Source organism: Aythya ferina (assembly GCF_964211825.1).
Source record: "Aythya ferina genome assembly, chromosome: 1".
NCBI lineage: Eukaryota > Metazoa > Chordata > Aves > Anseriformes > Anatidae > Aythya > Aythya ferina.
The window spans coordinates 73,681,488-73,697,783 of NC_140296.1; the positions used below are offsets into that span (position 1 = coordinate 73,681,488).

At 35.8% G+C, this 16,296-nt stretch overlaps 1 long non-coding RNA gene across 1 annotated transcript in view; it reads left to right on the forward strand.

The window, feature by feature from the left end:
• Positions 1-16,296, forward strand: part of LOC311429740 — a 37,367-nt gene that overhangs the window by 10,216 nt on the left and 10,855 nt on the right. The window contains exons 2-4 of the long non-coding RNA XR_014688372.1: positions 5,507-5,599; positions 10,600-10,713; positions 14,003-14,053. This is a non-coding gene — a long non-coding RNA (uncharacterized lncRNA). The remainder of the gene's footprint in view (positions 1-5,506; positions 5,600-10,599; positions 10,714-14,002; positions 14,054-16,296) is intronic.

Consider the following 16,296-nt stretch of genomic DNA (forward strand, 5'->3'; position numbering starts at 1 on the left):
TTTTCAACCACCCTCATGTATGGGTGAACCACACCTATGTTCAAGTAGAATTTCAATGTATGACCATTGCCTTTCATCCTGTCATAAGCGCCACTGAGAAGAGTCTGGCTCCATCTTCTCTACAACACTCCATAGTTTTTTACACACATGGATAAGAACACCCTGAGCCTCCTTCTCTCCAGGCTGAACAGTCCAAGCTCTCCTTGTACTTAGATAAGCTCTCGTATCTAAACCACATTTCATCAATTTGTCTGTGAGGATACTATGGGAGAGAGAGTCAAATCCTTGCTAAAGTTGAGATAAACTATGTCTATGGCTCTGTCCTCACCCACTAAGCTCTGCTGTCAGCTGTAATACACAATAAATGTTTGTTCATTGTCTTTTGTATTATAAAAACAAGGAGTTCCGTCTGAGGAGCGGGAGTTGCGGAAGCTCCCTGCTGAAGTAAGGAGCTGTATAATACTTGGCTAGACACTACGAAAATTCTTTTGCTTAATGTAACAAAAAAGAGAATTCCCTCCCCTTCTCTCCTTCTGCATCTCAGTTGCCTCTTTTGTTCAAAGACACTGCTGCAAAGCTCATGTAACCATCTCCTGATAAGTTGCTAAACTAGTGTATCAACATCCTGCCTTCCTGTCTCACGCTGGGCCAACATGACCAAATAAAAAAAGAAGTTGAACCACAACACTGAGGAAGACTACTGCCTTCATCTTCACGACCACCAGAGGGACAGAGACGACCCCCTAGCAACAGTGCGCGCAGTCGCAGAATGTGCTGTGTAATCCCAGGATGTGCTGTGTAATCCCAGAATTACCAAGATATAAAAAAGGGACCTTGGCAGGGGTGAGGTGCGCGCTGTTGGCGGAGCCGAGACTCCCCGGCCGCCCAGCGCTGTTTTGCTTGCTGTTGCTTACTCAATAAATTCCTTTCTATTATTAATGCAATGCTCTCTGAAAATTAATTAAGGGGGCAACTTATAACAAATTTGGTGCCGTGACTCGGATGAAGGCAATCTGATTGAAAGACCTTCGGAGGGGGCGCTCCGCTGATTTCAGCAGCCTTCGGTAGGACTGCTTTCATTCAAATCCTTCACCGACGAACCCTAAATTCGGCAGCAAGCAAATAAAGCCGGCAACCCCTAGTAATCTTTGTGCACAAAGACCAAACGAAGACTCAGGAGTGAGTAAGTATAGGCCGGTGATCCGTTCGGTTGGGGTTGGGTATCCTGGAGCGTGTCGCTGTGAGATTCCCAGATCCTTCTTCTTGAAGATCAGTTTGCTTTATACGAGTTTTCAGGAACCTTTTAAAATCACCATGACCTTTCAAAAACAATTGAGAGTGGACTCACAATGAAATCACCATTATCCTCAGCATTCTTGGGTGCATCCTGTCAAGTCCATGAGACTTGTTTATGCCCAGCTTGTTTGGATATTCCCTAAGCTGATCTTTCTCTATAAACTAAGTCTTCTTTGCTCTAGACTTTCTCTCTGATCTCTGAGGCTTGAGATTCTTGAAGGGCAGGTGTTATGAGGAGAGACTGAGGCAAAGAAGACAGAGTACATTGGCCTTTTCTGTGTCCTCTGTCACCAAAGCTCTTCCGTGTTCAGCAGTAGGCCCATGTTTCCCTAAATTACTTTTGTGTTTATTTGTTTTCTTGGTGTTTGTTTGTTTGGTTGGTTGTTTATTAGAGGAGGGGAGACGGAGGAGGGGTATGTGTGTGGGTTTTTTGTTTGTTTCGTTTGGTGTTGTTTTGCTTTATTTAGTTGGGAGCTGATCTGCCTCTTGAAGCTTGAAGCTATTCTTGTTGCACTTCCCATCCCTTGCCAGATTCAGCTCCATTCAGGGCTTTGATAGGGAGAGATTCAGGGCTTTGGCTTTCCTGACTCAATTTCTGCACACTCAGACAATGCTTATATATTCATCCTAGGTTGTCTGACCCTGCTTCCACCTCCTGTGTACTTCCTTTTCACGCCTGAGTCCAGTCAGCAACTCCTTGTCCATACACGCCTCCTGCTGCCTTAGCTTGACTTCGTGGTCTTTGAGATGGATGGTCCTTGAGCTTGGAGAAGGTGATCCATGAATATCATCCAGACTTCTTGGACCCTTTTCTCTTCAGGGTTGTGTCCACAGGATTATTCCAAGCAGACTGCTGAAAGGATCAAAGTCTTCTCTCCTGAAGCCTGGAGAATAATCCTGCTTTTAGCTGTGCTCTCTCTGGAGGATCCTGAACTCTACCAGGTCCAATTTTTGATTTAAGCATAGAGAGAGAGGTGTATTTGATACACTCTTAGTGACTTAGCAAGTAGAAAGACATTTTAAGGCATCTTTTTCTATAATATAACTGTAGGAAGATACATCTTTAATGTTGACTAAATGTTTTGCAATATTCCTCGATAGGTATTGCAAAGCAAATTTTTGTCTCCAGTTTTTGTTACCATATTTAAATAGTTCATTATGCAAACCCACGTCAAATACCACCTGGAATATTACCTTCCATTTATGAAGAACCTTTCATTTGCAGCAGCAGCAGGGTGAGTGGAGGGTCTGCTTCACTACATTGTTGAATTCCAACAACATCTGCATTTCTTTGAATTATAAACGTGGTAGCCATTTAGAAGCAGTAATGCTACACACACACACACACACACACAAAAGAAAAAAAAAAAAGTTTAGGAAGAGGTTGTAAAGGAGTAGCTGTGTTCTCCCTAGCAGTCTATCTACATAGAAAAAAATGCTTTTTTTTTTTTTTTTTTTTTTTAAATTTGGTGGAAATAGTTTTGAATCTCAAAGGGCTTTTTTGTTGTTGTTTCTTCCAGATCTTTTTTTTTCTAGCCTGATTAGATTTGACTTACCAAATACCTCTTCTTAAAAAAAATAAAATTAAAATACCATTCAGGTGGCTGAAAACCTGGCAACCTAAGCACAATGTTCCTTTTCAGTGAGAACTTTCACAGTATTCAATATAGATCATCTCCTGAAGAAGACACATAGATTTTCAGATAATATTTTATTCTATTTTTTGGCCAAAACTTATGTCTATTGCTGCAGAATAAGTATCTTAGATTTGTAAAGACTAATTGATACAGGTCTAGAAGTTACATGCTGAAGAGTTAATATTCAGCCTATTATTTCCAGTAAAGACACTTCCACTGAAATGAACACAGATCTATCCTATAGTTAAGTGCATATGTATATATAAAAAAAATAACAATAATAATTTAAAAAATGTATCTAAATTGTTACATGATGAGCAGGTAATGCAACATGGTTTGAACTGTTCAATAAGAACCCTCAGAGTTAACTTCCAATAGATAGTTACTCCCTTCAAAACTAAATTTTCACTTACAAAGATCTTGACATTGTACCCTACATCATCTTTCTGAGTCAGTGAATCTTTGCATGTCACAAAGCAGTAACATAACCTCATTTTATCACCATTTTTCTCATTTTGTTTAGTACAATTTTGTATTTTAAGGATTAGTATTTCAACTCTGCTGTCTCAGCTGAAAATCTTGTATGCAAAATCAACATTTTTTAAAATAGACCTTACCTGTGACTCTTTCTGGACAAGTGATTTAAACCCCTTTTATACCAAATTGTATTCTTCAGGCATGTAGTTTGAAGAAAGTAGGATTTAATTTACCATTGAGAAGGTTTTTCCATTGGAAGTGGTTCATGCTGTACTTTGAGCAAGATTCTTTTTTTTTTTTTTTTTTTTTTTTTTTTATAATGAAAACTACAAATATGAGATGTCATGGACAATTGAATCGAAGAAACGATAAAATGGGACCTAAAGTCTCAAAAGTGGGGTTATAAAAAAAAAAAAAACAGTTCTTTTGTAACTTACCATTTCTACAGTTTCTAAAATCACTCTTACTAAAGACACAGTAAATTACTTTTTTTTTTTTTTTTTTTTCTAAAACTACAATATGTTCTTATTGATCTGTATATCAAACTCTAGTACTCCCTTAGGGAAGGTAAATTCCCAAATCTGCCTGACCACTCTTCACATCTTAGATATTTTAAAAATTTCAGACTTTTTAGTGTTAAACAGGCAAAGGTCAAGTAAATCAAGTCCATGAAATGACTAATAGCTTCTCTTTACTGTAACCTGAAAGCTCCCAGACTGTCAGAAAATCGAAGTTATAGCTAAAGTTTATGAGACAAAGATATGAGACAGCCTCTTACCTCCTCCTACCATTCTATAATCGGTGAAACATCAAATTTTTACAATCACTCTGTGCTGAGTATTATATGCATAACTGAAATGTATAATTGCTGTCAATCAGTGTAAAGTGTTATTCTTTAAAAAGTACAGCACAAACTATGCCAAAGAGCATGAGTCCATCAACATTCCCAACAGCTGAAGATTGCACCATCTGCTTGCTAAAATAAAATGACATGTTGAAATCTGATGGAATACAGATTAAGTGGCAATGCTGATTGTTACTCCTAGAGGTTGCTTTATTTAGTTAGTTACTTATTTATTATATATTTTATTATATGTATTTTATATATTATATATATATTATTATATATATTTATTATATATTTATTATGTGTTATATTTAGCACAGTTTTGTCCTGATAGTATAGATTACCTTGGTAGGAGGAAAAGATCTTTTAAAAGCATTACCTTTTTACCATATCTGTGAGCCCAGAATAGACAGAGAATGACAGAACACTTTTATGTATTTGATTTCTCTTTCCTTTCAGACAATTCAAAACAGGAATATAGTATATAAATTAATGTCAAAGTAAAATTAACAGCAAAAGAAAACCTAGCTATGCCAGCTTGAATTAATGAAAAAAAAAAAAAAAGAAAAAAAAAAAGAAAAAAAAACACACACACACAAAAAAACACACACAAAATAACAAGAAGTCAATTCTGTTGCAAATTACGAAATGTTACTGAGTTTGGCTAGTTTTCCTAGAAAAGAGTAGCTAAAAGCAGATAAAGTGAGAATTTGCTACTGTCAAAACCAGCTTTTCTGCATATATGTATGATACATTACACACTGTAGTGAAAAAATATGTTAAAAGCATATTCAAAAGTTAGGGATTTGAGAATTAAGGATGGCAGCATTTTTGATCTGGCTGCCTGTGCAAATACAATTTGATACAGTCTTTGCATACACAATCAGATAACATTTTTGCCAGCAGCTTCTGGCTCTTTCAGTGAATATTAATTTTGATACAGCCATAGCAGAGCTTGCCACGTTCTGTTGGCATATACTCTTTACTTATGGGACAAAACAGCTTTAAATCTTCCAAATACTGTTAACATTCAAAATCTCTAGAAACAGAGAATAGGCCTATGCATGGCCTATTTCATGGCCAGAACTTCCATTAGAAATTTATTTTTATAGCTGATATCACAGTTTCTCAGAACAGCCTTTACATTAGTGTTTCAGTTTTAGAAAAATAATTCGTGTCAGAGGGCTTAATTTTTCCAAAGACAACACTCCACTTTTTTTTTTTTTTCTTTTCTTTTTTTTCCCTGTAGATGTCTTGTGCACAAAAGAGTGAATTGTCTATGTGACCTTCCTGCAGAGATCATCTATATATCATCTATGTTAACAAATTCATACTGTAAATAGTAAGTTTAATTTAATTGTTTAAATAAGGTTTACAATCTTCGGTAACAAGCTAATAAAAATGAAATAAATATGAATATTGTTTATACATGTGAAATGTAAAAATAAACTCAACAACATCTAAGATTTTTCTTAGACAAAGAATAATAATTAAAAAATCAAGTATTCTGTGCAAGTAAAGCTTTACATAAGATACTGTCAAAACAGTATGTATGGCTGTGGGCCACATTCTCAAATAACTGCTTCATCCTCAAGGCATGTCACATAAAACTGTGGACACAACTGTTTATATTACTTTTGAGATTTCCTCACTTTTCTTTCAGTGCAAATGAGCTATGACAGAACTGAAATCTTTCATTTCCCTATCTCACTAATTAGCTCAAGAGAAAGCCACTGTATTCTAGGTAATTATGACAGCAAACAAAGTTGTAAGGATTCATTCTTGATAGAAAAACTGTGTCCAGATAATTAACAAGTTAATAATGTATTGTTAATATTTACAGAATTTTACTAACCCAGAAGATAGATTTTTATGCTTCTATCAACTGTCAGGTTGTTGTTGCAGTACACATGATTACTGAAAGTACTATAAGAAATATACATACATGTATTGAAGAATGGAGAAATTACGTCTTCCCTTCAGCTTACCCTAGAAATGACCAATTTAAAATAATTTGGTAATGCAAATACCAAATTTCCAAAAGTCAGCACAGGCATCTGGATTTTATCAGCGGCCAAAAGCATGACATTATTATATTAAAATACAGACACTTTGGGTTGCATCAGTGCTGACTTAAGAAAAATAATAATACTGCTTCTACTGCTATTGCTGCTGCTGCTGCTGCTGCTGCTACAACTATTACTGCTTAAGCTAGTTGTAGTAATACTGAATACATTTAAAGATAAGAAGTACACCTAAGAAGTCACAGGAAGGTAAAAAATGCCCTGGGTCCATCTTTCTCTCTAACTGTGAATCATCTATTACTGTGCCATAAATATAAGTTTGTATGGTCTTTGGTCAAAAAGGAAAAAATAGAGGCTATAGAATTTAGTTAGACAAAATTATTGTTATGCTCTTAATGATATGCAATCTATTATCTAAATAAAATAAATAAAATAAAATAAAATAAAATAAAATAAAATAAAATAAAATAAAATAAAATAAAATAAAATAAAATAATAGTTGTAAGACCTATTTAATTAATATTTATTGTCTTATAAAATAGTATGATTTTTTTGTAAAATAAGCCATGGAATTTAAAGGGCAATTATTCAATAAAACACTTTGAATATGAACACAGGGAGCTGTGTTAGGGCAGGTTCAGGCTGATTATCAGTTCTTCACTGAGAGGATGGTCAGGCACTGGAACAAGCTCCCCAGGATAGTGGTCATGGCAATGAGCGTGACGGAGTTGTTCAACAAGGAACTGTTGGACAATGCTATCAGACACAGTCTCAGTTTTGGGTTGTCCTGTCTGGAGCCAGGAGTTGGACTCAGTGATTCTTGTTGGTTCCTTCCAACTTGGAATATAATTCTGTGATCTGTATGTACTGCTTTCCAGAAAGCTCAATTTTAGCAGTATGGTGTATTTAAGGACAACAATTTTACCATAGCCCTGTGTTGCTTGGAGAGGCTAGTTTGTAACATGCTTATTTATCTGTCTTGAAGATGAACATTGAAGGGTTCAGAAATGTCGCAGAAGGCCTTGTTGATGATGAAATGCTGATCTTTCCCAGACTTTCCATCAGTTAATAAATAAGTGTCACCAGACACTTATTTAGGAGTGAAACCAAACCATTTCATGTGAGCAATTAATAAAGGACAAAACAGACAAGTTACTGGGATGTAGTTGGAAACAGGAAATATGTTTAAAAAATGTACTCTCTACCTTCAAATAATTCGATCCTGGAGGAGATCACAGAATCACAGAATCACAGAATTTCTAGGTTGGAAGAGACCTCAAGATCATCGAGTCCAACCTCTGACCTAACGCTAGCAGTCCCCACTAAACCATATCCCTAAGCTCTACATCTAAACGTCTTTTGAAGACTTCCAGGGATTGTGACTCCACCACTTCCCTGGGCAGCCTGTTCCAGTGTCTAACAACCCTTTCAGTGAAGAAGTTCTTCCTAACATCTAACCTAAAACTCCCCTGGCTCAACTTAAGCCCATTCCCCCTCGTCCTGTCACCAGGCACGTGGGAGAACAGGCCAACCCCCACCTCGCTACAGCCTCCCTTGAGGTACCTATAAAGAGCGATAAGGTCACCCCTGAGCCTCCTCTTCTCCAGGCTGAACAAGCCCAGCTCCCTCAGCCGCTCCTCGTAGGACTTGTTCTCCAGGCCCCTCACCAGCTTCATCACCCTTCTCTGCACCCGCTCAAGCACCTCCATGTCCTTCTTGTAGCGAGGGGCCCAAAACTGAACACAGTACTCGAGGTGCGGCCTCACCAGAGCTGAGTACAGGGGGACGATCACCTCCCTAGCCCTGCTGGTCACACTGTTCCTGATACAAGCCAGGATGCTGTTGGCCTTCTTGGCCACCTGAGCACACTGCTGGCTCATATTCAGCTGACTATCCACCATCACTCCCAGGTCCTTCTCTGCCTGGCAGCTCTCCAACCATTCCTCTCCCAGCCTATAGCTCTGCTTGGGGTTATTGCGCCCCAGGTGGAGGACCCGGCACTTGGCCTTGTTGAACTTCATGCAGTTGACCTCAGCCCATCGGTGCAGCCTATCCAGATCCTCCTGCAGAGCTTTCCTACCCTCAAGCAGATCGACACATGCGCATAGCTTGGTGTCATCTGCAAACTTACTGAGGGTGCAGATCTACAAGGATCTTTTAAAAGGAACATCAGGAATTAAACTTGTAAGTTTACAAGATGTGAGAAATTAAATTCAAAATGTATAGTTCTACAGGGTACTGAATCCCATACACTCACAGCAGAAATAAACAAAACAGACCATGTTCCTCAGATCCATTAAAAGATTACACTGCCTTTCAAATATTTTGTAAAAATTTGGAAAAAAAAAAAAAAGGCTATCATAATGAATCCATAGCTAAATAAAAAATAAAGTACCAAATGCAAATTAAGAAATTTTAGAATTTTAGGACATTATACAAAGTAAGATGGGATTAGTCTTTTACATTTTAAAAGTATTATGAATAATAATAGTAAGGAGGAACTCATTTTTCAAGGTTTTATTTTTAGAGACCTAAGCAATCTTTTTCATTCAATATTTGGAAAGAAAATCTGAAGTGTTTCATATGGCATAGGTAAGCATTCAGTGACTTTTTCTCACCCCAACTTAGTTAACAAATAGTCCCACTGAAATCAGTTCAACTACATGTGGAATAAAGTTATAGACAGATTCAGGATGGGAGAAAGAATTTGAGCTTTACTAGTACAGCTTTGCATTTTTCAGTGTTCCTAGGGAAGTGCACACACATACAAGCACAAAAGGATCCATCTGGTAGCACACTCATGTCATTTGAGATGCCCTAGCAAATTCTGCCCATCTTCCTTCAGCCAGTCTTGAAAAGTACAGGTCTCATGTACAACCCATGGCATACCTATCAACCTCTGTCCAAAACCACTTCAAATGACACCAGTTGCCTACACTTGCTTTTGAAACTGAACAGAGCCCAAGCTGTTGGAGGTAGTCTGAAGTACTTACATGTAAACTTAAGCATCTACAGTCAAATGTTTACATTTACAAGTAAATGCTAGTTAAATAAATTAAATTCTAATCAACACTGGAATGCAGATTAAGATTTCCCTCAATACATTTTTGCATGTAATATTAATTAATATGCCTAAACTAAATATTCACACGAAGCTGGTGCAGGACCTTTGAGAAATGTGTACCCTTCTGCACCTTTTGGGACTTCATAGATGGGTGGGATATGACAATATTTCACATGGCACAGAATTTGCCCTTTGTGGCAACTAAACCTGTCAATAACAGGTTTATCCTATTTTTTTTTTCCTATTTTTCATGTATTAATTATAAATTTTAAATTTGTGTTCAAAAAAAGTTATTCCTTAATTCCACTAGAGCTAAACTCTGCTAATAAAAACAAAGGAGAAAGAAAAAAGAAAGGAAAAGGAAAAGGAAAAGGAAAAGAAGAAAAGAGATAAAGATAAGATAAAGATAAAGATAAAGATAAAGATAAAGATAGATAAAGATAAAGATAAAGATAAAGATAAAGATAAAGATAAAGATAAAGATAAAGATAAAGATAAAGATAAAGATAAAGATAAAGATAAAGATAGATAAAGATAAGAAAGAAAGAAAAAAAAGAAATCCTTGGCTCCTAGCAGTTACTGGAAGAGAAATTTCAGGAAAAAATAAAACAACCTCTCAGTCAACATGTTCTAATAATATTGTTCATAATTGCTCATAAGTCACTCTTATCTTTCACTCTATTGTATTACTTTCCCTGATTCAGAAGCATATTCTTCCTTGGGGAGCGTGGGGTCATTCCTATCACAGTTTTCTACTGTTCGGTGAAATTCTTCTTTGACATTGTATTTTAATAGTGACAAGCAGTCATGTAGTACCTACAAGGGGTTAAGAGAACATTATAATGTATATACAGAGAGAGATTAATTTTCTAGGCAATACTAATGAAATGAGACTATATAATTGTTGTACACTGGAAAGTAAAAAATGGCCATTACTTTGTAAATGACTGTATTTTTCTCTTCTGCATCCCTTCCATGCTTAGCCTGAATACCCTTTTGTGAGCTTGGGGGTTATGCATGGGCACTTAATTAAAAACCAACCAACTAAAAAGCTGTAATGAGTTTAAGCTTCATTAATAAATAAATAAATAATTAAATAAATAAATAATAATAATAAAAAAAAATTAATGTTGTAACATGCTGTTGCATTTTGTCAATGGTTATCTGTTGGAACAATAGCATGTTGTTGTTATTATCTATTATATTATTATCTGTTATTATTTTAAAGTTACCTTCATGCCATTTGGATCATAGGTAGTAAGGAGAGACATCACAGCATGAAGACTTCAGTCTTCTACCCAGCTGCTGGAAAATACAGAGTGAGACAGAGGGAGAATGGGCAGCAAATTGACCTGCTTCTGAGATGTGGTAAATATATATACTTTTCTATTTAAGGTCTGAAAAATATTCTCCTCTGAGTTGATAGTCACAGCCATAGAGTCACAGAATCACCTGAATCATCTGAAAAGACCTTCAAGATGATCAAGTCCAGCCATCAGCCTGACATACTGAGTCCCATTGTTAACCACGTCCCTTAGTGCCACATACACAGGGTTCAGTAAATATTTGAAGGAGACCTTAAAAAGGTTGTTTCCTTATTGTACCTGTTTTAAATCAAACTCACATTGGATCAACCAGTTGACAGAACTAGAGTTTATTTTCACTGATGACTGCAACATCTGGATATGCTAGAACTTTGTTTTAGTTGAAATTTGTAAATTTGTTTTTGTTTTTCCCTAAACTTTATTCCCTGATCAGTAGGAACTGGGAGATGCAGTATTCTTAATTCCATCCTTAAAAACTCATGAAAAATATTGCTTTGTAAATGTATTTAAGAATAAAGATTTTGCCTTAAAATCTGGATGCTGTTACCTCTTTGCAACATAACCATCTCAATGGTTACATAACAACATAACATAACAATCTCAAATATGGGAAGTTTGGCATTGATTTAGATTTATGTTTTTTTTTTTTTGTTTTATTTTATTTTATATTACTCAACATATTTTATTTATTTTATTTTATTTTGTTTTGTTTTGTTTTGTTTTGTTTTGCTTTGTTTTGTTTTGTTTTGTTTTGTTTTGTTTTATTATTTTGTTGTGACAGAAAATGGAAGGTGCTTCCTCTAATAATTTTAGAACAGCAGAGTATTGTTTTCATCTCACACCATATATCCACATAAAGCCAACACTGTTTTTTTATAATGCTAATAGTTGCTGAAAAAATATTTTATCTTATATGTATATATTATATATATTATTTTCTATATTATATATTATTATGATATATTATTTGTTATATTTTATTACTTTAGTACTTTGTTTTCCAGTGGAACAATTTACAAAACATTTGCAATTACTGTACGGCACTCATGTCTCTGTTTTTGCACAAGTAAAATTTCTAATACATCTGTGAATATTTCTAGCAGTGCCAACTCATCGGCAGAAGTTTCCATGTAGAAAGCAAAAGTTGTCTAGGAAATTAAGATTCACTTCTCTTGTTGCTATGTGAGATCATAAACACCCTGAAGATTTACTAAAGTTTCATTTGGGACTCAGGCTACCAGATGTCTTGATTTACTAGGACACACTTCCTTAAAAATTAATTGTCCAGATGTTTTGATTGAAAATTTAATATCTTGTATTTTTTATAGCTGCTCAAATAGTCTCTCTTCAGCTTGCCAATTTGGAGATTTTGCCCCTTCTGCTATGTGTGTGGCATTGAAGAAATATTTGAAATGAAGGACTTTGAGGTCCACTAGATTCTGACATCTAGAAGAAGCAATGTTCTAGAAAAAGACTGATAATAAGTACGTTTCGAGAGTGCCTACTTAAAAATTCCCAACTTCCTTTAAAAAAAAAAAAAAAGATAAAAAGATGAAAAAAAAAAAAGATGAAAAGTCTTAATTAAAAATAAATAAATAAATAAATAGAAGAAGAAGAAATATTCTCTATACAACTGCTGGAGTTTAATATGGAGTCTCCAGATATTATATTTTTTCCTACTAAAAATTTTGTTTAGGGAGTGGCTGGCAGAGTTTGTGCATACTTCTGTATCTTTTCAGATGCTAAGTAATATCAGTAATATATAAGTAATATATATATAAGTAATATGGTTGCTCAATTCAGATGTGCCAAATCTTGTGATAAATATTTTCTAGGTGAATTCAAAACCTTTCTAGGAAGGTTTGTACAGTTGTATCACACAGTGAGAATCTTCTCTGATGGCTATTTTTGGCTCTTATCAAAAGAGTGATAATTTCTTTCTGGCTCTCTTTCCATTTTTCTGCACTCTGCTTCTCTAATTCCATCATGTTCCAGATAGATTTATATCTCTTGAACTAGGTCTCCAGCTATTGCAGGAGTGTTTAAATGAACAACCAGCTCTTTTCTTGCCATCTGATTTTCTTCTTTTCAAGGAGCAGATAGCTGGCTACAGCATAATTTACCCAACAGTCCATTCACACAGCCATTGTGAACAGGAGCTGAGTGTGTGCTGTCACACACTCAGAAAGCTATCTGCTTTCTGTCCCATGTAGTTTTATTGACATTGTAGAAAGAAAAATATGTTAAGTTTTACTGGCACTTAACAAACAGAAAAGCTGCATGGGAGGGACAAGTGGGAAGGACAATACATAAGAGTATTTTCATGGTCTTGTGACTGTAAGTCTTTTCAGAAAAGTCAAACATAATTGAAGAGAAGAAGCTGTGAGTAAACATATGTGCATGTGTGTGAATACAAGTGTGTCTGTGCATGTATACTTCTGCATATGTGTAAAGTTAGAAAGATATGGGAAGATGACAAATAAAATGAATTCACAATGAAAAGTTAAAATTAATTGGACAATGGCCAATGGACATTCTTACAGATGTTCACATCCAATAAAGAATATAACAGATGAAATGCAAATGCAGAGGTAGCTCTTGCTGTAATTAGGATGAAGATGGCAGAAATTGGACACCCAAAGAGATGACATACTTGTTCTCAGAACAAGACACTCCTGAAATTTTATAAAGAGGTTGTGGAGAGAACAGTAGAGTCAAGCTAAAGTAGGAACTGATCATAATAGTGGTAGACAAATATTAGGTGCCTGCTTCAGGATTAAAGTAAAAGAGTATGTAGCTACTTCAGGCCACTTCTGAAAAGATTATATTTGGTTTTCTAGCATGTTAAATAGAGGTGCAAATTTCAATTGTGCCATGGGAAAAAAAATAATAATAATAATAAAAAAAAGTATCTAGTTGTGTAGATAGGTCTCCACTCATCCACAGATTGGGAGCAAATAATGTCTGTACAGCTTGGCTTATAAAAGTTCCACAGCTAAAAACATAGAAAAATACATAACATGCTTTTCAGGTTTTTACCATACTGTCAAGAACTGCTCTAAAAAAGGCAAGCTATTTCAATGTTCTGAATAACATCATAAGTTCATGTCATTTATGTACAAACTTAGGTAAAATTTGCCTTTAAAACTTTAACATGTATAAAAATTCTCATATATTTCCTATAAGAGGCAGATTTTACATCTGATAAATCCCATCTTTAGTTCAAGAATATTTCTTTAAAAACCATGTTGAGCCACATTTACATAAATTGTCACTGTTTTTTTTTTTGTTTGTTTGTTTGTTTGTTTTTTCCATATGTTCTTCTACTGAAGGAACAGAATAGCAGTGAGACTTACTTTCAAACTGGCCTGTATGGCTTTCAGGTAATGAAATCATATTGCAGATCCTACTTTTTAGTTGTTGTTGTTTGATTATTTGTTTGTTTTTCTGGCTATAAGAGAAAAAACTCTTTTTGTATCATATATTGGAAAAGGGCTAGAAAATGTATCTTAAGAGTGTGTAAGGAGGAATGTAGGTACAAGTACCTTGGGATTCCTTAGGAAACAGCACTCCATCTTATTGCTCCTGGAAAAAAAAAAAATCAATTAAAAAATAAAATAAAATAAAATAAAATAAAATAAAATAAAATAAAATAAAATAAAATAAAATAAAATAAAATAAAATAAAATAAAATAAAATAAATAATAAAAAGGTTTCTAACCAAGTGGTCATTATTCTGTGGAGAGGGCATGTGATAGTTTCATAGTTCCAGGCATTTTGTGGTAAAGATTCTTAGGGTTTTTGCTGAAATGTTTATAATTTTTTATAAGCACTCTATATGCTATGCAAATTTCTAGAATTATTACTTTTTTTTTTTTTTTTTTTTTTTTTTTTCTGTGATTCTCTCTATTGTGCAGACAATTGCCAAAGAAATGTTATGATATGGGTCATGCTTTCTATGAGATAATTTTTCACAGCTGATAATTTTATATTCTACCTACTATGTTTGGGGAATAAAGGTAATAACATGCTTCATACAGGCATTTGCATTCATTGAACTGTTCAGTGTAAGCAGTCCAGCTCTTCATAAAATGGGTATGTGTACATTCTGAATTTTATCCTCTTTCATACATCCACTGAGGATTTTATCTTGTTCCTAAAGTGATATCTAGTCAGACTTATCTTGCAACTTACCACAAATATCTCTGTTATAGTGTTGTATTCTTGTTTTACCGCTTTTGTGGAATCACAAAACGTTATTCTTTCTTGCTTCAGGCAAAAATTTGAATCATTCATTGAAACAGTTTTCTGGCTATACTTTTGCTAGAGTGCTTTTGGGCTTTTTGATTTTTTGCTTTTGTGCTAGACACTAATTTTGTGTTATTACAGAATAGCAAAAGCAAGTTTTTCTTTCGGGAGCTTTGGGTTTAGGACATTCACCAACACTATCATTCGTCTGGGAGATGGAAACAGATGGAAACAGACATGGGATCTTTGAGTACAGAACTGGGAGCCATTATTGCTTTAGAATACTGCATGTCAAAGAAAACTCAACACTCTCCGTGAAATTAATCCCTAGTGAAAACAGATCATTAATATTGTTCAATGCAGTCTAATGCCTTTGAGGCTGAGGCTGTTATGCCTCAGCTAAAGGCATGGTACAAGTATAGGCATATCTTAGGAAGAAGGTATCGCAGTGACAAGATGGAGTTATCAGAGTTGAAGGAACACTGATTTTCTCATCCTGATACAACCACTGAGGCATCTGAAAGTTTGCTGAATTACTAGCAATGGAGTTAAAGACTGAACCTATGCAATAATATAACGGTGAGAGTCCAGGTCATGAAGCAGAAGATACAAACTGAAGCAGAAAGTACAATCTATTTTCTTATCTTTTATTCTGGTCTGAACAACAAAAATTGTCATTAAAAGAACTATATTTTTTTAGGGGTAAGTTAGTATGACCAAAACCTATGCAGAACTGGCTGCTCTTGGCTTGGACTGGCACACGCTTGGTTGGGTTAGAAACTGGCTGGATAGCCGGGCCCAAAGAGTTGTGGTAAACAGAGTCAAATCCAGTTGGAGGCCAGTCACTAGTGGCATTCCCCAGGGCTCAGTGCTGGGGCCAGTCCTCTTTAATATCTTCATCGATGATCTGGACGAGGGCATGGAGTGCACCCTCAGTAAGTTTGCAGATGACACCAAGTTAGGTGCGTGTGTCAATCTGCTTGAGGGTAGGAAGGCTCTGCAGGAGGGTCTGGATAGGCTGCACCGATGGGCTGAGGTCAACTGCATGAAGTTCAACAAGGCCAAGTGTCGGGTCCTCCACCTGGGGTGCAATAACCCCAAGCAGAGCTACAGGCTGGGAGATGAGTGGTTGGAGAGCTGCCAGGCAAAGAAGGACCTGGGAGTATTGGTTGATAGTCGGCTGAATATGAGCCAGCAGTGTGCTCAGGTAGCCAAGAAGGCCAACAGCATCCTGGCTTGTATAAGAAGCAGTGTGGCAAGCAGGGCTAGGGAGGTGATCATCCCTCTGTACTCGGCTCTGGTGAGGCCGCACCTCGAGTACTGTGTTCAGTTTTGGGCCCCTCGCTACAAGAAGGACATGGAGGTGCTTGAGCGGGTG